At 47.0% G+C, this 22,419-nt stretch overlaps 1 long non-coding RNA gene across 1 annotated transcript in view; it reads left to right on the plus strand.

Annotated features, from left to right (window-relative positions):
- The window catches only part of LOC309856539, a 34,778-nt gene that overhangs the window by 11,408 nt on the left and 951 nt on the right, over positions 1–22,419 (plus strand). Inside the window, exon 2 of the long non-coding RNA XR_014307265.1 lies at positions 21,963–22,252. This is a non-coding gene — a long non-coding RNA (uncharacterized lncRNA). The remainder of the gene's footprint in view (positions 1–21,962; positions 22,253–22,419) is intronic.

Raw genomic sequence — 22,419 nt, forward strand, 5'->3', positions numbered from 1 at the left:
CGGGTGGGACGTGAGATTTGCATTGTTAACAAGCTCCTGGCTAATGTAGTTGGTCCAGGGACCACATTTTGAGTAGCAGAGGTTTTCAAACTGGGGGGTGGGGGAGCGCGAGGGGGGCAGGGGCTGCCCTCACGCCTTCCTTCCTCCTCACCCGCCCTCCCCAAGCGCCAAGGGAATATCTGTGGCCACATTTGATGCATAAACAGTCTCCGGCAGGCGCGGAGCATCACAGGTGCGCTTCCGGCCCCGGGCCCAGCCCCGCCGCAATTCATCGGCTCCCAACAAATGTTTCTTTATAATCGAGAAATAGAAACCCGCTCTGCCCGAGCTGGGAGCGCTGCCTGCGCTCCTCCCACCTTTCCGGGCCTCTGCGCAAGGGGCGGACTTTAGGCGGGGCGGCTTCATAAACCAGAAAAAAAAAAAAAAAAAAAGAGGGAGACGAAACAATTAAACCTAGCGAGCCAGGATTGCTCCAAGGAACAGGCTTTCAAAGGCAGCGGAGTCTGGCTTTTTTCCAGGCTGTGGGATCAGCCAAAGGGCGCAGGCCTCCTTCTCTTGGCGTGACAGGTGCGCCCCGGGGCAGGCACTGGGCTCGCCCTTTGCCCACCCCCCTGCATGAGTGAAGAATGACTCGCCGTTGGTAGGGTAACCGATCCCATGTAATAGGAAAACACAGAGAAAAGGCATGTTCCTTTTTAGTCCAGCGGAGCTGTGCCTACTCCCAGACTTTTCAGAGCATAGATTTACAATCACACCTTCCAGAGATGTTCTGGAAGCTGCCTGTTCTAGCCACGTTCCTTCCTCCCTTTCTTCCCTCCTTTCCCTCCCACTTTAAGGCCTTTTACCCGTAACTGGAATCGTTATCATGCTCATCGACTCCAGAGCTGGACACTGGACAGAAGCTTTTAAAATCAAGTAAACAAATGCCATTAGGTTCCACTTTCCAACCTGGTACAGACACTAACCCCAACATCCAATTTGTAAAATTTTTTTTAAAGAAAAAAATGGTCTTAGAGCAGTGTTTTCAAAGTGTGGTCCTGGGATAAGCAGGCTTGGCAGGGTCTGGGACCTCCTTAGAAATGCAGATTGTGGGACCTTAACCTAGAGCTGCCCAATCAAACTTTCTGAGGGTGGGGCTTGGCAAGCTCTGGTTTATTAAGCCCTCCAGGCTGCAGTTTGAGAAGCAGCCCTCTAGAGAAAGAAACGCAGAGCCCATACCCAAGATCTATAGAGTGTACAAAGCAGAGCGGGAGAGCAAACACGCTCTCTCCTGGGTTGGAGGGAAGGAGGGACAACAGCCTAGAAGGCGGCCTAAGGTCTGGCTGCCTGTGCAGACCATCCCAGGCCACACGTGAGCAGAAGCTGCAGTGAGGTCATTGCTTCATTGGAGTGGTTTGAGGCATAACCTCAAGAATGCCGCTTTGGCATGTAGATTATTTCCAGCCGAAGGCAATCAACACCCGGCAGACTTTTATAAAAACTTTTATCTTTTTCTTAACTACCTAAAGGAATTTAGATAGGGGTCTTGGCCCAGAAAAGAATGCTATTACCAAAGGTAACTTTTTATCAGAAAGACCTATCTTTATGTCAGGGCAAACATCTAATTAGCAAACACCTGCTCTTCTTATCATCGTGTGAATTACCTTCCTCCCCTCTGAAGCCCCCAGGCTCCTATTCCATTCCTGAGGATGGCGTATGAGACCCAACTGACTTGTCCTTTGCGCTAATATTCTTATGTGGCTCCTGTACTTACATAATTAAATTCATTTTTACCCTGTCAGTCTGTTTTATATTGGTTTACCTGCCAATGAATCTAGAAGGGTAGAGAAAAACTGTTTCCTCCCCTACACTGCTGGCTCTGGGGCAGTTGCAGCTGAGAAATCCTGGGGTCTTTGACAAAAGACAGCAGAAGGCAAGAATTCTTACCATGTCAGTCTCCTGGATCTCTATCTGCAGGGTTTGGTGAAAGTGAGAGTCCTTTTTTTTTTTTTTTTTTAAAGTTTTAAATTTAAATTAGCAGGAGAAAATATTTGGGTGAATTATTTCCTCGGGTATAGCAACTTTGCTAAAGATTTATTATGAATACTTTTAATTTCTACTGATCCTGTTCCTCCCAGAAATACCCATTATTTTGTTTTGCCTCTGTGTCTTTTGAGTCTTTTACCATGAGAAGGAAACCATAGGGTAGACCGCAGGCATAGGCCCAGTAGGCCTGTAGTTTGAACCCACCTCACAGCCTGGTGAACTCTTGGTTCTCACCCATCCGGCATCTGTTTAGACACACTTTAAGTTTCCCTGTGTAAAAACTGGGTGAGGTTTTCCTTTCATCTTGTTCTGTGTCCTGAGAGTTTGGCTTTGTGATCAGTGAGAATACCTTAGTCTCCACCATTCGGAAGATACATCTGATAGCTAGTCCAATAGCCTGGGATTCAAGGACAAGAATCAGCATCCTCTGTATCCAGCTGTGTCAGCTCTCAGAAAAGTTTTTCAGAAGGGGTCCCAGTCCATAAGGAACCTTTGTTGTGTCAACCTTCATTGAATCATTAGTGCTGGAAAAGTCCCATTCACATAGTGCCTGCCCGGTGTCACAGGTTAGCGGGTCTATGACTAGAGGTGCCTCCTGTTCCACGAGAGACTGGATCTTGTGAGGGCCCCATATTTTGTGCTCTTTTGTGGGACACCTCTTATGTCGGAGGCTAAGCCATAAAAAAGTGTACCAGTTTGAGTTACTATTGAGATGGATAGATCCTGCTTGTTAATTTCCAGATGATAGATATTTTGCATTGGAAAAGTTGCTATATTTGGGCACTCTTTTTTTTTTTTTTTTAAGGGAGTTCCTATTCTAAACAATTGTCTTACTGGTACTTATAGAAAGACCTAATTGAAAAGTGGATACGTAGAAGTGTAACAGCTAACCTCAGGGACTCCCACAGCAAGATGAAAGAACAGAAATTAAACTTAGAACAAAATTAAAGTTCATATCCAATGTAAATTCCCCCGCTTGAAATCCAGCCCCTCCTTAGCAAATTCCCTTAGCTCCCCAAACTCCTGCACTTTCCCCAGAAAATCCCTTACACACTCAGCTGCTTGTTTTAACTTCCCTGTCCCTACAAGATTTACAGAGAGCCCTCCAACCTAATCTCCAGGCCCAGGGTATACAGGTTACTCATGGAAGTGCTAAAAGCCAGGAAGTAAATTTAACAGAAGCACCTGGGATGGACAATAAGGTTCATTTTGCTGGGCTGCATAATCAGGCACTGCCAACTTCAGGCCTTCCTATGCAACATCCTTTGCAGCCATATCCAACACCCCCCACCCAGAGAATTCATGTCCCCCGGACAGCAGCAGATTTTTAAAATTATAAAGTCCTCTTTACCTTTCAGAGGATCCTATCAAATTTAGAGAGGAATTTAAAAAGATGAATTGTCACTTACAACCCCATTCATGAGGACCTCATTTGGCTGCTAAGGGGTATTCTTCTCACCCATGATTATATCGTAGTTATCAGACAAGCCGAACAATTCCCTGAAAACCTCCCTTCAGAGAGGAAACGACCAGAATTTTTCCTAGGCCCTTCTACAAATGATCAGCTGAGGGCTGCTGTTCAGGGGCTGACACAGTGGCTTTTCCCCTCTAAGGTAAATTGATCCAAAATTGAACTGCATACTCAGAAAGAAGGCTTTTTATCAGAAAGCTTGATACTTTACAAAGACATACTGCATTAAACCCTGAAAAAGTTTGCTGTGTGTCCCAACTGAAAACTGACAAGATATTTACAAGGATTTGCAATAGCTCTGTGGTCAGAGAGATTGGTTGGATTGGAAGCTGATACTCACAACCTGTAGGAATTATTTTTGGGAGTCCTCCCCTAAAAAATAAAACTATGTACCTAGAGGGAAAGAAAATAAAATCTGGATTTTTGTAAAAGTATTCATAAACGCACATACACATACACACACGCACATTTGTGTCTGTGTGTGAAATGGGTAGATTAAACTATAATGTCATTTTGGCTGTGATTCAGTTCTTTCGGGAATCGAGAGCAACTGTCCTTATCTTACAAATCTTTACCAAACTAAGCACGCAGCTGGAGAGGCTGTTCAGAGTTCACCTATTCTTGTTTTTTTGTTTTTGTTTTTGTTTTTTAGTTCAGTCCCAAAAGGCTTGTAACTTCCATTCTTCCCTGTGCTTTCGACATGTAAATATTCAAGTAAAATTTTCAGGAAAGCAGTTCTTATCAGAAGAAAAACAAAAAGGGAGAGAACGCATTTGAAATTTAGGCTAATGAAAAATCATGTGTTTTCTGCACAAATAATTGTGCCAAAAGCTTTAGCTGTCTGAGCAGATAAACTGAACTTACTCCAACTGTTGTTTTAAAACTAGTGAATTTCCCATTGTCATACCTTTCTCATGACAAACATTGTAAAATGAAACCATAAGGTCTCTGTGTCTGTCTGGATGTTTGTGTGTGTCTGTATATTTATATTGTGCGTGCACGGTGTTTTCCACCACAGGACGGAATCGCCGGAATGAACTCATGCATAAGAGAGCTCTATTTCATTGGCTTAAAAATTAAGTGCTTCTAAATACGGAATATTCAGAAATAGAATAAAAACTAACCCAACTCCTTATTCAGTTCACAAGATGTGGGATAATCTTGTGCAAATAAAAGCGAATTTAAGGTTCGTTTAAGTAAAATAAACATGACTTTGGAGTCACCAGCACTAAATGTCAACTAAGTTTGTGTTAATCTGTTACAGGGTTTGTCAGCAAGAAAGAGAACTTCAGATAATGGTTAGATATTTAATACCTCGTGAAATTTTCATGACTAATCTAAACATAACTATTGAGACCAAGCGAATTAAACAGATGCAAGTAAGATAAAAGTTTATAAATAAACTTTTCAATAATATTTATGTTTTATTGTATGTCTACCTAAATTAGTGTCTCCAAACACTTTTGCTAAATTAAAACCTTAGAGTTTTGCTAAGTTGAATTAGGTGTTGGGTAGTCATTAAATACCTAGATTGTTTCCAAATAAGAGACAATATCGAAGCATCAATTACTGAACACAGGTTTATCTACTTTTGGCTACTTATTGCAGAGAACCTATAAGGCACTTGGATGCATCAGTGCTGCATTGATTGGAAAATTGATAAAGGCATATGCTTCTAGAAAATTGTGTGAAGTGTACTTATTAATTTGCCAATCTAAAAGATGTGGATGTAACAGGTTGTAAGTGTTCATTTTTTTTTAAATTTTCTTTGTTTTTCAGTAATCTGTACGCACAACGTGGGGCTCGAACTCACGACCGGCCAGATCGAGTCACACGTTCTTCCAACTGAGTCAGCCAGATGTCCCCTTTTTACTTTTTAGTTCTCACTGGAAATTAAGGCTTCTAAGAATTAAGCATTCTAATCAGTGAAATTTAAAGTATTAGAAATAATAAGTGTAACAATTCTGTAGGCAAGGAATTGTTTTTGTAAAAAGGGGTATGAGATATGAAGATGCATTTTTGTTAAGGGAAAAAAAGTGAATTTGCCTTAAACTAAAACTAGTATAGAAGTGCGGGCAGAGAGAGAGAATTTTCCCTTGTATAATCAAGCTACCTAAAACTGAATTGTTTATGATGTAAAGTGAACTTAATTTGCTTTCATCTGCTGAAAGGACAAGTTTTCTTCAATTGTGGGTCTGCTCTTAGTAAGAAATTATAAACAAAAATTTTGGTTTATCTTTTAAATAATGTGCCTAGAAAAGAAAGATTTTATGTCTTGTCAAAATAATTTCCCATGTTTCATACCAAGTCTTTGATTACTTAAGAATGCTGGGTCTTCCCTATCAAAAGAACTAACATTTTTTTTTTTTTAACAACTATGTAACTTTCTGTATTAGCCTGGGAAGTCTTTAATTGTTACTATGGTTACATGAATAACAATAGTTTCACAACGACCCAAGATCCTATTTGACCAAGTGTTTTAAAACCTCTTGACATTTTTGACAAGTTTCCCCCAAATCAAATTCTAAGCAAAGTCTTTTCACCTCAAACTAATTCTGGAATTTTCCAGAGGTCCCTGGAACATTGCCAAAGATTTGTTCTCTCTCTTTATATATAAAGTACGGGAGATGTTAAACTAATTAGGCTTATTTGATAGGCTAAATTATGTGGGAAGCTTTGTCAAATAAGAAATAATACCAAGTCTTCTTCATGTTGTATTGTCTAGGTACATGATGTAACTGTTCTACAAATTGTATGAAATTCCTAAAAATCTAGTGTGTCTTGGTTTAATATTAGCAATCATAATTCTAGTTACCATCTTAAAATGTATGTCACAAAGGGGCACCTGGATGGCTCAGGTTAAGTATCTGACTCTTGATCTCAGCTCAGGTCTTGATTTCAGGGTCATGAGTTCAAGTCCCACATTGGCTCCTAACTGGGCATGGAACGTATGTTAAACAAACAAAAAAAGTGTCCTCTAGTCATCTGTGCTAGATGTCATCAGCACAAAGATAACCAAATTTCCCTGTCAATTGCACTGTAATGAGTTCCTGACACATCCTTTTTTTTTTTTTTTTTTAAGATTTTATTTACTTATCTGGCAAATAGAAATCACAAGTAGGTGGAGAGGCAGGCAGAGAGAGAGAGGGGGAGGCAGGCTCCCCGCAGAGCAGAGAGCCCGACTCGGGCCTCCATCCCAGGATCCTGGGATCATGATCTGAGCCGAAGGCAGGGGCCCCAACTCACTGAGCCACGCAGGCGCCCCTCCCGGCACATCTTTAAATAACCATGGCCATTTTTAAGTCTTTCGTCATTTACAGTTATTGTTTCACTGAATGCTTTTGCAAAAGTGTTTATAGTAGTGTTTACTCTTCAAGGAGATTCATGGAAAGTGCTCTTGAATACAGATTTCTGATAACTTTAAGATAAAAAAGGAAAAACTACCTGAACTGGGTAGGAATTTCTAGAACTAATGAAAAAACTGGCTTCAAGCAGAGCAAGAATTAAACATGGAACAGAACAAACTGATGAGGTTGATTGCTATTTTTATGACTTTTGGTTTAGAATATTGCTGGGTCTATTTCGAAGTTCCAGATTTAAGCAAGCCTTTTCATCTTTTCTCTTAAGCTATCAAAAAATTTGGTAAGATATACCTTCGTGAACAAGGATGAAACAATTACTTTTTCTCCCTACCTGATCCCTTTAGAATTGGGAAACTCAGTGAGCATTCTTACTTTCCTGGCAATATAGTTATTTGCATAAGTACAATAAAAATCTGTTCTCCTCCTTGTAACAGGACACAATTGGACGCATTGCTTATATTGCCAAGGCTTTGACTGGAATGTCATATTCGAGAATGTGCACAGACTCAGATATGACCAGACAGCTTTTAGAAACTAAGGTTGACTTAATGGAGCCATTAAAACCCCTTGGAAATCGCAGCCTGATACCTTGGTCTTCAGGGTTCTTGGCAGCCTTACCCCATGAGCAAGAAAGGTCACTTCCTGGTAGTCTCATGAACTTCAGGATATTTGGGGGATCTTGAGAAGAGAGGCATTTACCCAAATCTATAGATATTGCAGGGAAAGGCTATTGGCAAGTCCTTGGTGTGGTTTCTTGGCCTCGAGAGGCTTTTGAAAGTTTAATCTGAGATTCCTTATGAAAAAGTCCAACAGCACAGACTTAAAGAAACTATATGGTCCATCACTGTTCTTGCTGCACTTGGGCATATAATCAGGCCAACTTTATCGAAGCTAGACTTGGTTTTCAGGCAAATTAATCTTGTTGTGGTTCTCTTTGGAAAAATAAAGGGGGGTTAATTACAGACAGAAAAAAAATGACTCAGTAATATACCTTTGTGGCTATCAAATTCCAGTGTTCTGTGTCTTTGAGGTTTTGTTTTTTTACTGGTAAACTGGGCTAGATCTTGAATTCTTCTAGTTTCCTCCAATATTTGGCTATGACTCTTCAAGCTAACATTTCCAATTTCCTCCCACCCCTCCGATTTGAAATCACTGAGAACTAAAACTGCCCTTCTTTTGAAGCCATGTAAGCTAACATTAGACAACTTGAGATAAACTTAAGTGAAATCACCACAAATGTTCATGTATGGACAGTCTTGGTGTCGGTTGCTGTTTGGGCCATGCAGAAAGATCTCTAGAGATGCTCACACTGCAGAGCAAAAATCACACTGTCAGACAGCCATGGCCCGCCCTCAGTCCATCTGAAGATGCTTCAAACTGGACATCTACATGTGTTCCCGACTGTCTGCGTTCGCAGCTCAGATACGAGCTGCTCCAATCATTAACCATTGTTTTTCTTTGTCCATAAAATGTTTTCTATTAAATATCTCATTGCTTGCACCATAGGCCTAACTTTGAAAGCATCACCATTCCTGAAGTAAGACACAACTGTTTAACTGAACCGATCTATTCTCAGCACTAAGCAACTGGTTCAGTGAGATGGAGAAATCTACCAACTCCCATTTCTGGGCCATGGAACTTCTTAGGGAAATTTCAAAGTTGGGACTGAGGGGGAGCAAAACACATGACCGCCCCAAATATGCTACTTTGGTATGTGGATTGTTTTGAGCCAAAGGCAATCGAGACCCAGCAGACTCAAGAAAAGCTTTTACCTCTCCCCTAACTATCTAAAATAATTTAGGGGCCCTGGCTCACAGAGAAAGAGAGGGCTATTACCAGAGAAAACTTTTATCTGAATGACCCATCGGTACAGCAGGGTAAACATCTAAATTATCAAACATCTGCTTTTCTTATCATCTTGTGAATTACCCTCTTTGCCTTTGAAGACCCCAGACCCCTACCCTATGCCTTGACTCAGAATGGAAAAGGAACATCATCTGTCCTTAGGTCTCATAGTCTTAAGAGATTCCCATATGTACATAATCAAATTTGTTTTCCTCCTGTTAATCCGTTTTGTATCAGTTCACCAACCAAAGAACTGAGAAGGGTAGAGAAGAAATTTTTCCTCCCCTGCAGGTTCCTAGCGCTCCATTTGGTAACCCCTCCTCCCACACTCACTGGCTGGAAACAGGACCATCTACTTTGTACTAATAAGCTGCCTCAGTTCTAACAGGCCCAATATGATAAGAGTGTGGAGGAATGAAATATCTGGAGTAGTTAAGTAATCAAGGCAGGAATAATTAGGTAGACTAAATCCCAACAGAAATAATCCATCTTTCGGAAAGAAATGACATTTTGAAAAATTTAGAAATCTTCATCAAGCTATTATGTTGCTGAAATACATAAGCACTTTGCATTATGTTTTCTTTCCCCACAACGCACAACACATGCGAGAGTAATTAAGGGATTTCACTCTGTCCTGAGCACTTCATCTCAATGATGGCAGCACTGGACACTGGAGACTTTTCTAAAGAAATCGTCTGTCCTTTAAAGAGAATATTATTTTGTATCCAGGTATCAAAAAGAATTTTGCCGAATGTTACAAACCTTTGGGATGTTTTTATTTTTGCACGAGCAGGGGAGGCAAAACAGGTTCCATTCCAAAAGTTTCCCCGGACCGAGGCTTCCTTCTCATCTCTGCCCTTCTTCCCACCTCATCCATTGATATTTGTGATTAACCCACTCTGTGAAATATGGGAGCTCTTACCCTGGAATGCAGGAGAAGATTTTAGCAGATTATATCCTCCCATGAAAAATGGATTTGTCATCAGTGACTCAGAGAGGACATCGTGGTGTGCACAGATATATGGATTAGCGAGGGGCACTGTGTTGTGAAAGAAGAAGAGAGTGCTGGGCTGTGCACAGGGAGTCTAGCAGTGTGCCCTTGAACTCAGCAGGGAAGAAACGTGAACCTTGGTTTTCTCGTCTGTACAACAAGCCTGGGAGGGGGCTCTGCTCAAAGTTCTCTTGCTGCTTTTCACTCTTGATTCTACAAGGATGGATTTCAGGTGCTCAAAATATCTTCAAAATGGCCCCAGAGGAAAAATCACAGGGACGAGGTCTCTTGTTTCTATGGGGAGGGTGGGCGTGGGTATGTCGGGAGCCGACACTTCTGTGTCCACTCTGGCACACCTTTTGGGAGGTTCGCTGTGCCTTTTCTTGGCTCAGGACTTGCTCTTCCTGCCGGGAGTTTGAAATCACTGTGCGACAACGATCCACCTGGCCTTAGGAAGCAGAGCACATTTATTCCCAGTCATTGCTTGGAGCAAGTGGAGCGCAGAGTTTAAATGACTTCCCCTAAGCTGCTGCGGGAATGTGGAGCGGAACAAGCAAGAGGATCGTGGACCTGGATTCTCCACTCTGGGAGGCCACCTGCTGCCTCCAGTCCTTGACCCCCTCCTCTACCTATCCCCCCCTCCCCTCCATGCTCCCTGCAGCTTTGGGGGTGGGGGGTGGTCATCTGAGGTCAGAGATTCTCCTCCCTGAGGTGCCTCTTGGTGGCTGGCTCTCCCTGGTGACGGGGGCAGAGGCTTCTTGCTAAATCCCACACCAGCCGTCCACAAGTCTGGTAATTTTCACAAGAGACCTAGTGGTCTCAGCCCACCTTTCAGCAAGATTTAATAGCACAAGACTCTTGTGGGGCCTCAAGCTACCGGGAAGAGAAATGTTTGCAAATCTGTGGTTTGGAGAAAGCTGCGTTCAAAACAACAATTCAGATCTTAATTTACAGCCTGCGGATTTGCAGGGAAGAGGATTTCTGGTAAGATGGCAATTAATGGGGCTTTATCCCAAAGCCTAGTTCATTTCCTGCCTTTTAACTCCTTTGCTGCTGTCTCTTGGAGCCACTGCCTTGGCTGGCAAAATCATTTCACAAATGAGCGAGAACGCTCATTCATTCGTTCATTGAACCAACATCTGCAAAACAATGTACAAGGGGGTACTAGGTTCCTGGAACAATAGATGAATGCCACTTTGGTCCCTTGAAGTCCTTGAGGAATGGGGAGCCCAGTGACAAGAAGCGGGTGGTAGAAACATGCTACGTAGCATGACAGGAGCTACAGAAGACGTGGACAAAGGAATATTGGTTTTGCAAGCAACAAAAACAATAGTTCGAGGACCAAATCCCAGCCTGAAGACTGGCTTTCTTTGGCCCGCAGGTCATTTAAAAAAATGTATCCAACATTTAGACACTGAAGGATTTCACAGAATAAGTCATGCTTCTTGGCTTCTCTGGAATCATTTGAAGATCAGGCAATTTGGAGACAACAGTATCGCGACCGATGCTGGGTTGTGGCTGCCCCGTTTCGATGGGACTCGTGTTGTCTGGCTAGACACAGTGCTCCAGGTGCCCATGACCTGTGTCCATGTCCTTTCTCACCCCTATTCTCCCAGCAGCCAGCAGCATTTAGGTTTGCAACTCTTGGAATCAAGAACAATGGAGGGGCAGAGATGAGATGAGTGACTTCACTGCGGGGGTGGGGGTGTCTGTGTCGCTGTGGGGGGTGAGTGACCCAGCCATGCTCACGAGCTCCTCTGTGAGCTGGTCTTTTTTTTACTTGACTCTTTCCAGTAGCTGTTTCAGGCACCTTAAGCTTCTGCTTCCCATGACCACTGGCACTTCTGGGTTGCTTTGTGCCTCGGGAGCTGTTCTGTTCTACTCCACTGGCTGCTGGCTGTGCGTGCATATTTAAGTTTAAGTTAAAATGACTCAACATGAAATAAACCTTAAAATTCTGTTTCTCAGTTGCATAAGTGCTCATTAGTGATTGACTTCCATTTGGGACAGTGCAGATATGGAAAATTACCATCATCACAGAAAGTTCAAGTGGACGGCACTGCTTTGGGGTTTTGCTGAAACTGACACTCTTTCTTCCGTGGATGAAATCTCACACCTTGCCTGCAAGCAGCCACCCTTCTTTTAAGAGACCATGCAAGCATCTGTCCTCCTTTGGAAGCCTCCCCAGACATTTCCTTCTAGATGGACTGGTCCAAAGCCATCTTTCTGTCCCCCATTGTTTCTCTCTTATGAATCTGTCACGGCACAGAGCACACCTGGTTTTGACATCTGCAAGCTCCTTTCGGTGGGGACAATGTTATTCATGGCTTGTTTCAGCCAGAGCTTAGACCAGAGGTAGTTCCATTGGCACATGGTAGATGCTCAGCAAATGTCTGGAGAATGAATGAGGGCCTGGCGTTCCAGGCAGTGGGAAGGGTGGGACTGGGACCTCGATGGAAGAAGCAAGAGCTAGGGAAGCTTGGGAGTGAGATGGGACAGTTCTTATCAAAAACCTCATCAGCTCAGCCTAGCGGTCAAGAGCTTGGGGGCAGGGTCACTGGGGCTCAGGGTCAGCCACCCCCAGCAGAGCACCTGCTGTCCCAGACCTGTCAGTGAGGCAAGGATGCCAGAGAACTCTTTATACAAGCTCAGCCTCGGGTGGAATGCACATTCACAGCAATTTCCAGGTCGAGCGAGCTGTTACCGCAAACCTCTAAGAAGTCAGTGTCTCGCAACATTGAGCAATGAGCAGCCAGCCTTGTGGGGATGAACTCGGAGTCCTTATTTATCAACTCGTCTTTTTTTCCCCTTTCCTTCTCTGTTTCCTGGTCTGTCTCACGGGCTCATTCCTGCCAACCCGCTGACCCTCGCTCCCCACCCAAAGCGGGCAATTTATACAACCAGTGTTTATACCTCAAGGTATCTGGGCTTTTCAGGCAAAAGAATTATGCAAAATGGCATGGAGCAGAAACATTGATTAAAAGAGAATTTATCATTAAAAAGGATGAGAAATGGAAAGATGTGCCTCCATAAGTCTGCTCCATGTGGGTAGGAATTCAGGCATTTTTCCTTATGGGAAGGAGTTCTAGTCAGTGCTGGGTCCTAGAACCCATGTCGGCGAAGGTGGTGGTGGTGACGACTGGGCAATAAAGGCGAAGAACTTGAAAGGGGTATGTTTGTGTGTGTATATGTGTGCACGTGTGTGTGCACACACTTGGGCACTCTTTGGGGCTTTTCACCTTGAAACTACAATTTTCCCAAATTTGGCCAGGGACAAAAAGTAATAGGCATTTCTGTTCAAATGCAGCATGTGTTGTCTTTGATTTGGTTTCAGGGAAACACAGCTTGAGATGGAGATACGTAGCAGAAGGGTTTTTTTTTTTTTTTTAATTCAATAAGCTTTATTGAACTACTATTTACATTCGGTAAAGTTCACCTGCTTGAAGCATACAGTTCAAAGATTTCTCATAAATTCGCACAGTTGTGCAACCGTCACCACGATCCAACTCTAAAACATTTCCATCACCCCAAGAAACACCTTGCGTCCATCAGCAGTTACTGCCCATTCCCGCCCCTGGCCCGGACAATCATTAATCTGCTGCCTGTCTCTATAGAGTTTTCCTTTTCTGGATGTTTCACGTAAGTGAAATTATACAGTACGTGGTCTTTGTGTCTGGTTTCTTTTATGAGGTATAATGTTTTCAAGCTTCTTCTGTGCTGTAACACATATCAGGCTTTTCCCCCTTTTTATGGCTGGATAATATCCCATTGTGTGGATGTACCACAGGGTATTTTATCCATCTGTTGCTAGGCATTTGTGTTATTTCCACCTTGGGTCTCTGCTCTTGCTGTTGACAGAGGTGGGAGGCAGGAGGTCCAGCCGTCTGCTGTAGGAACTCATAAGGAGCCAGCACAGAATCCAGAACATTATCCGCCTGACCTGGGAAGTCAGTGCTCCTGTGAAAAGTGAAATAAAACTAAGCAACGATGATGACCCAAACCTTACTTTGATTTTTAAAATTTCAGGTCGATCACCTGGGCTTTAAAGGGTTGCCTAGTACCAGCAAAGTTCTGTCCTAGGCTTTAGGTGGAAAAGAAAGCACTCTCCAGCTTACTTTCCAACTCTTGGGGGCTGTAGTTTACGACAACAATTGGCAAACCACGGCGCACGAGGCCAATCTGGCCGATGGTAGGGACAGAGATCATGCAGCCCAAGAAGGTGACAATTTTTAAGGTCCAGTCCTCCGCAGAGCAAGATCAAGGGCTTCTGGCTCAGGAGGCTAGGCGTGCAGCTAATCAGATAGTAGTCCCTGTAACAAACAAATCCAAGGCTTTAGGGGCTTTGTGGTTGGAACAATAAAGGATAACTTCTTGTTTAGGTCACAGCCAATGAGTCTGGCGGGGAGGGGCTGTGCCCCACGCAATCAAGCAGAGACCCATTGTAGTGGATGCTACAGTAGTAGGTCCTTTCTCTGTCCCATCTCGCACCTGTTGTAAATGTTGGCTGCTAATTGCTTACCCTCAAGCCACGATCCAGCTGTTTGCCCCGGGCGGACAGGCAGCCACTCTACTCAGAAAGGATAGGCAGCCCCAGGGGGAGCCCCCAGCCAATGACCAACCAGCCCAGAGCACAGATGCCTGGCTCCTTGGCCTCCAGTGGACACAGCTTTTTGAGGCCGTGAGTACTCCAGAGCTCCCCAGGGGATCGGAGACTTAAGCTCATCTCAAAGGACCCATTTGCTTAGATTCTTCCTTGCCTTCTCCTGCTCCTCTCACTCCTCTGCGGGTTTCACCCAGGAGCTTTCTGTCACTAAATCCCATGCACGGGAGCTGTCATATGGACCTCTGCTTTTAGGGAAACTGACCTACTCCTAACGTGTAGCTGTGCCATCTGCAAAGCCTGCCTTCCAGGTTAGTCCAGCATCACTGGTTAACAGATGGGAGAGAGAGCGAGAGCGAGAGAGAGAATGAGTGAGTGAGCGAGAGAGAAGACACTGTCATTCTGAACTATTTCAGCCCCTCTGCTCACATGGGATGGGTGAAAGCTAGTCTCTCATCCAGATGAAAGATGGCTTCAAAATTAGTTTAACCGTGTGCCCAGGAAGAGGAACCAGGTTTGGGGGCCATCTGGCACGTCTCTGTCCCAAGACATCTGCCTGAAACGATCGCAGAGTGAAATCTCAGATCAAGACAACACTGTGGGCCAGGTCACACGGCAGAACACGGCTACTTTCTCCGCGAGTGGAGGAGCCACTGTCCATACCGCTGTCCCTGGCTCCCCTTTCAGGGCAGTGACCGGCAGAGACTTGTCTCCCCAGCTCCTCACCAGGGCCATGCATGGGGAATAATACGGAAGGGAATAAATGCTGGGTGAATGAAACCGCTGTGGGTCAGGGCAGTCCCACAGAGGGCCAGGAGTCGGCAAGGGCCTGGGTGTGGCAGAGCGGTGTGCGGGTGGCTGGGAGGCATCATCATGGACAGCTGGGACAGCTGATTTCCAAAGATGGGCTCCCTGAGTAAGCAGAGCCTGCAGGGCACAGATCTAACCCTCTATGGCCTGCCTGTTCTCTCCCCAAAGGGCAGCAGCTATAACCTCCAAGACCTCCAAATGAGCAGCTCTCTCACCTGTAAGCAATTGCAAATCTTTGGATAGTATTAAAGTCAATCCCTCTTCTTGATAGCGCTCCTAGTTCGTCTTGGTGGCCTCTCTCCCCAGTGCTGCGCTCCACATTCTTCGTCTGTGTCGGTCTCTCTGCCAGCTCATTAGTTTCTGAGTCTGGATGTTTCTTGGCTTGATAATCAGCAGCCCCCTTGGCTAGGGGCCTGGCTGGCTCTCATTAGCAGCTCCAGTCCTCATAGAGATCACAGGGAACCCCCATAGAAGTCATATTTGTAAGTATCTGCTGGAATGATAACAACAAGACCGTACAGAAAGGGAACGGGAACACGGTAATTAAAAACATCGCCTGGTCACCAATGGTGGCTTGCCCTTAATGAATCACATCAAGACAAGATTCAAAGGAGATTTAAGTTTGTGTTGAGAGCTAGCAAGGGGGTTGAGTGGGTTCTTAATGCAAACCAGGCGCTGTGGGGTTAAATGCGGCATTATCGTCTTCAGGATCTTGTACTTAATTTCCCTAAAATCTCCGCGTGTGTTGTCTTATTTGTCAGAGACAACTTGCCACGCATTCCGTATATCAGGTATCATAATTTGCATGTTGGGGATCGGCTCACATGTGTCTGACTATTGGCAACATGGTTTCATCGCCATCTTGGAAATTCCTGATGGAAGCATTCTGGCTGCCTTGGAGATGTCTCCTCTGTATATTCTGAGAAACAGAACAATAAACACGGACACTTGGGGGGAAAAAGGGCAACATGCTCTTTTCTCCAGCGTATTAAAAAAAAAAGTAAGATGCCGGCTTCAAATTAATCCACAGAACTTTGAACTAAAATGAGGTTCCTTTCTCAAATGGAAACACTAGAAAACAACACAGCAGGCTGCTGGAGGCCAGAGTAGGGGAAATCAGAAGGGCCGTAGTTCCTGCAAGGAGAAGGAAAAGTTTTGCATGGTGCCATACCGTCCCATTTCTCAACCCCGGGTTCCCAGGCACTGGTCTCTGTCAGCCCATCAGAGGTGACTCACTCTCCAGGATGTTTTGGGAGACCATACCCAGTGCCTCACAGTCAATGTACCTCTTGGAGTTCCTGAGGAAGATTCAGAATCAGATACTCTGTCTTCTTTTGCCTCAATCACTTGTCACTTTCTTAGGTATGGGCCACCGGGAAAGACTAAGCAAGGCCCAGGTGCCGTCATTTTGAACAGACACATCTGCCTGAAGGGGGTTTGGAAAGGAGAATGAAGGAGAAAGAAGATTCTAGAATGTTGGGTCATGATATCTATCTATCTATCTATCTATCTATCTATCTCATGGGTTATAATGTAGTACCCACTGTTCCAATATGAGTTCAGAGCTGGTCCTAGAAGGCTTGTTTGAGAACCATTTGAGCAGTGATTATCTTCTTGGGAGGTCTACAGGTCCCTGCTTGCCCTAAAGAAAGGCCCTAAGGATTCGTCATTCATGAACCTCACTTCCTCAACCTTCTCCCACAAATAAAAACTGGGTTAGAGAACCTGTGTCTTCTGTTCACTGAGAAGCGGGCTGTGGGACTCCGAAGCATGCGTGTGCTAGGCGTCCTTTGGAATTCCCTCTCTGGTCTTGTTATTCTCTGTGAATCTTCTGACAGCCTCGTCCTCCCTGGTGATGCCTGTGCCCATCACCCCCGGAGCAATGGAGTGGATATGTAAGGGGCCAGGGGTCAGCAAGGCTTCAGGAAGGCGGGGAGAAGGAGGCTGCGCATCCCAGGCTTTCTGGTTTCAGCCTCCCTCCTCCCACCCAGTGGCAGGGTGGCGGGGTTCTTAATGATAATTTTTAAAAGTGTCAGGCCTCTGCTCATTTGCAAATCATTGTGTCTAATTTGCATACCAGATCCAGGAGGCCCCCTGCTCCGCATATGGAAAATGGAACACGGTATAAATAAGATAAATGGATTAGGTCAGCTGACTGCAACCGTAGCCACAGCCGCCCCACGGGCCCTGTGCGCAACAACGACGGAGGAGGTTTGTCAATCCGGCAATTTATTCTGCTCCTGGAAGTGGAGAAGCAGAATGTACACGCGCGCACGCACGCACACAGACTCGCCGACCACCCCTGCAGGGAAGTAGGCCATCACAGAGTCCCCGCACGCGGCCAGGGTGGCCTTCTGAGCCTCCCGTGGTGGTGAAGGGAAGCTCGGGGACACCTCCTGCCCTCAAGGACCACCGTCAGAGAGAAGGTTTGTGCCTGCAGACCGTGGGTGGCCCATCGAGAGCCAGTCTCCTTGAACTTGCTGACAAGTGAGAAAACATTTCGTTCGAAGGAGGGGGCTGGGATTCGTGCAGGCTCTCTCACCTGGGTCTGTCCTCAGAGGCCTGCTCTCCCTGGGGCCACAGGGAGTCTTGGCCCTTTCTCAGCTGGAGAAACAGTTGTCCTAGCAGCTAGCCGCTCGCTCCTGCTCCTGTGCACCTGCCAGCCCCTATCTTCAGCCTGACCCACCCCCCTTCCGGACGCAGGCCATCCATCACGGCAGGGCCATCCAGGCGAGCAGCAGGCGCCTCGCCTCGTCCTTTTTATCAGCACAACTGAAGCCAGGCACGGGGCGGGGCGGGTGGCCGCCATGGGATTATGGCGATGGGATCCGTACCTTTTGCAATTAGTTAATGGCTTGGCTATGAGGGGTACGCTTCTTTGGCCTTCTGTTTTGGGATTAATGACCTAGGATGACAGATGGAAACTAAAAATCGCACAGGAAAGGAAAACAAGCGTGGGGTTGGGGGACAAGTGGGAAATGCTGGGGTGGTCGTGGGGACACGGAAGATGACATTGAGTCTGGGCACAGGGAAGGGGTTTGGTCCAGGAAGCGTCCCTGCGGTTGCTTTAGGAGCTGGGGTTTTGCAGGAGCGGTAGGCAGGTGTGTGAGCGTGTGCACACAGGCAGGCTGTGTGTGCATATGTAATTGCGAGTGTGTGCCTTTATATGTGTGTGTGCTGGTGCAGGTGTTTGCGTGTCTGCCTGTGTAGTGTGCCCGGTATGTGTTTGTGCACGGTGTCTCTGCAGTATGTGTTTCTGTGGAGTGTGCAAGTGTGTGGGGGGTGTGCATGTGCGTGCACCCAGGCTGGGTCTGGGCAAGCAGAGGTTAGGCAGGCTCCGATGAGGGGGTTGAACCCTTGGGCCCTCCTCGGCAGGCCACCCTCTTGCCTCAGGACCCCTTTCTGTCTACCAGAGGGCCATCTGTCATGCCATGTGTCTGTCTCTCTCTCTCTCTCTCCCATCCTCCTAGGGCTCAGCCCACTGCCCTGTCCCTGTGCTGGGTCACCCTCCTTATCCCGCCCAGCCCAGGGTTCAGGATGAAACCACAGTCTCTCCTCTTTCTCCTCCCTCCTAGAACGTCTGCTGTCAGGGTTTCGTGGCCATCAGAAATGGGAGAAAAGTTGGGAGGGGAGGGGTGATAACTAATGTGTGGCAAACGAGGGGGACAGTCACGATCAGGAAAAAGATTGGGGGAGTGACTCCGAACACAAGTAGACACTTCAGAAAGGGTCAGAGGTTCTCAAGGGTCTAATGCTACCCGCCTTTGGGGTTGGGACTACGAAGGATGCCCTGGAGGGAGGGGCTTAACAGGTGGGCTCTCCAGTGCGGTGCGGTGGCTGCGGGTAGCTGGAAGTGCACCGTAATGTCCCCTGGGATGCAGGCACTGTCATGCCCTTTCTCAGCTACAGACAATATGGGGGTCTTCTGTGACTTGCTGGCCCTGCTCCTCCCCAGAGGGCTGGTGTGCCCAGCTGACCTGGGCCAGCAGCACTGGCAGGATGGGTTCATTTGGAGACCTCCAGGCTGGAAGGGAGCTATAGGAGAGGAAACATTATTTTCCCTCTAATCCTTCTCTCGGCTGAGATCCTCCCCACCGCCACCCGAAATAGAAGACTAGCAGGAGAAAAACAGACATTTGATAATATGCATACCTCCAAGGTACATGGGAGACACCCCGGAAAACTGAGTAAGTTCAAACTGGCCCAAGCCACCCCCTTAAATACCATCTCCAGCTAAAGACCAGAGAAGATGTTGGGGGAGGGGAGGCAGGTTCTGGGAGGTTTTCCGGCAAAGCACAATAATCAAGAGTAAAGGTGTTACACAGATTTACGTTGTTGCCTTCATCATCGATAAGAGTTTCTAGAGATTTCCCTGTCATCATCCTCTTCCTGGTACAGAAAAGGAGATACTCTTAACGAATGCAAAGTTCCCTTGTACTAGGAAATGTCTCTACAAAAAGGTAGCTTCTACCTGGTTTTTAGAGCTTCTCCTGTGTCTATTGCTCCTTAAAAATCATCAGCCTACAATTAATCCTGATGCCAAAGAGAAATATTTTGGGGTGGCAGTTTCTGCTCCCCCAGAGGGCCAACTGTAAACACTTGCGTCCTAAAATTCAACATAATGGAAGCCAGAGGGGTCCAGCCGCAGCTTTATGATAGTGACAGTGGGGGTGGGGAATTCTCTGAGCTTGTCGCCCAACCCTTGGGGTGCCCCTGCCCCCACCGGCTGGAGTCATGACACAACCCTGGAGAGACATATCCTAGATGCCACACATTCTGCTTGGCAGGGGCTGATCGGGCTCCGTGCCCTTCCATCCGGGAACCATGAGAAGACTGACTCCCTTTTGGATGGAGAAAGCTTGTCCTTTTGTTGGTGACCATCTTAGGAATTCCCAAGTGGAAGATAATTTCTCCCAAGCCCCATTTCAGGCAGGGCTCCTCGGGTTGCTTGAGGGAAAAACCCAAGTCAAACGAGCTAATGCAATTTTAGTTTTATATACCTGGGGTAGTTTGGGGTTTAGGCATGGCTGCATCCAGGGGCACACACTGTAATGTCAGCTCTCTCTTTCTCTGCATCATTCTCTCTCTCCCATTATTCTTGCCTCTGCTTCTCCCTACATTGTGGTCATTCTCTGCTGTAGCTCACAGCACTCTCTGGGTAAAACAGGAAGTTCTTGCCTTCACAGCCTCCCCATTTAGCCATCTCATGGAAACAGAGCTCCTTCCCCAGCAGTTGTATGTTGGTAAATGTCTCACAACTGGCTCTTGGAATAAAAAAGCTTGGATTTGTAGCATTTGCCAATTTCTCCATGGTACCAGTATTCCCACGGGTGGGCAATTTCAAGTCACGCGAGAGTTGCGTGTCTTTGGCTCTCCTAAGCTGCTGCTCTGGGCTCTGCACACCCGTTCCAGGAGATCAGTCTGATTGCCCCTGTCTGGAGTTCAGACCCAGCCCAGGACTGAGCTCCGTGTCCAGGGGGAATGGCTGTGCTGATTGGCCAGGACTTGGTCTCTTGTGGTTCTGAGGCTGGGGTTAGGGAGGGGGCACAGGAAGGTGAGCTCAAGAGCCAAACTGTAATGGTAGAGTGTGGGGGTGAGGACCACCAGAAGGAGCTCCCCCCCACACCTGGCAAAAGCATGTGTTCCCGGGAGGCCTTTCCCACCGCTGACACTCTGTGGGGTGCCTCATATGTGACTCTAGCCAGAGTGACACTCTCCAAGCAGGAAGCTGAGATAAGGGACGGGTCAGAAAAGGAGCCGGGTGAGAACGGGAAGTGGGGGGGCAGCTCTCTGATGGGTCCCAGCCTATCGGGGGACCCATGAAGGGGGCATGGTTGACCCAGTTTGGCAGGGACCCAGCCGCCTTCTGTGTTCATTTCCTCTAAAACAAAGATGTCAGGGGAAGCTGCAGGCTGGCAGGGCTGCCTGCAGAGAGGCAATGTCGCGTGACCAGGAGTTGTGACCTCCTGGCCCGAGCACAGGATGTCGCCTGGCCCCGAGGAGTGGTTGACTCATCTTCCCCTAGGAAACGGGCCAGGCATCCAGGTGCAGCTAATCAGTGTGTGTGTGTGTGTGTGTGTGTGTGTGCGTTCGCGTGCGTGTGTGTCTGTGCACGCCCACGTGTGTGAGAACTGACAGGGTTGGGGCCCTCCGGCTGTCAGCTGACGGCAGCTGCAGATGGCTGTCCAGGGTCCTGCGGGCCCTTGGAGCTGTCCCAGGGCCCAGTAAGAGCCAGTTCAATGTTAAGTACAGGCAAAAGGGGCAGCTGCTCGCCAGAGAGGCTGTGCTGTAAAGCAGCGGACTTCCAAGTACGGTCCTCAAATGGGCAGCATCAACCCCACGTGGGAACTGGTCAGAAATGCTGATTCTCAGGCCCCACCCTGGCCACTCTTAGGGGTGGATCTGCAGGTCCGCTCTGATGGGAGAAGCGCATCTGTCCAGAAACAGCTGGTGCTTAGCAGGATCTTAGGAGCCAACATCATGGTACAGGTGTGTGCTCTTTGCCTTCCTAGATCCACTCTTCACCACTTTCCATGACGTTCTGCGTTCCAGAGACCCAGCTCTGTGGACTGACATCATCGGGCTTCTTGCCCGCTGACTTTCCTTTGGTCTTGGCCTGTCCCAAGCCACAGATGGCAGGTGGGAGGAGGAAGAGGTCAGGGTGTTTCTCCTTCAGCCCCTCCCTGCTACAAAGAAGCCTGGGTCCTCCATCCCATCCTCCCATCCCCGGAGCTGCAGCTCCTGCTCGAGGACCCCCCCACCACCCGGTTCAAGGTTCCACCTCCCCACCGGACTCTCCTATCACGCCATTCCCTCTCCTTGTCCCTAAGGGTGCTAACGGCTTCCAACTGCTCCTAGTTTCAGAGTGCCTCGGTATCCCTGTGTGGTTCCTGCCACCTGTCAGCATCTCTGCACGTGTCGTCTGCATTGAAGTCTGTTCATCAGCCTCTCCGGGGGTGAAGGTTATCTCCTGGCACCTGACAGATACCAGGGAGGGCATAAACAGCTGGCCTTCTGGAGATGACAATCCATTCCTCCACTGCTTGAAGGAGAAGAAAAGGAGCTGGGATAGGCACAGCACCCACTACCTATGGGGAATGTTCTCAGTGCTGGTGTCCTTCAGCCCTTTCCCTACTCCACCATTGTAGGTACTGTGCAAAGATTTTATTTATTTATTCGAGAGCCAGAGAGAGTGCGAGAGAGCATGAATGCAAGGGGAGGAGCAGAGGGAGAGGGAGAAGGTCTCTAACAGTCTCCCCACTGAGCGCAGAGCCCAATGTGGGACTTGAATCCATGACCCTGAGATCATGACCTG

Source organism: Mustela nivalis (genome assembly GCF_964662115.1).
Source record: "Mustela nivalis genome assembly, chromosome: X".
Classification (NCBI taxonomy): Eukaryota; Metazoa; Chordata; class Mammalia; order Carnivora; family Mustelidae; genus Mustela; species Mustela nivalis.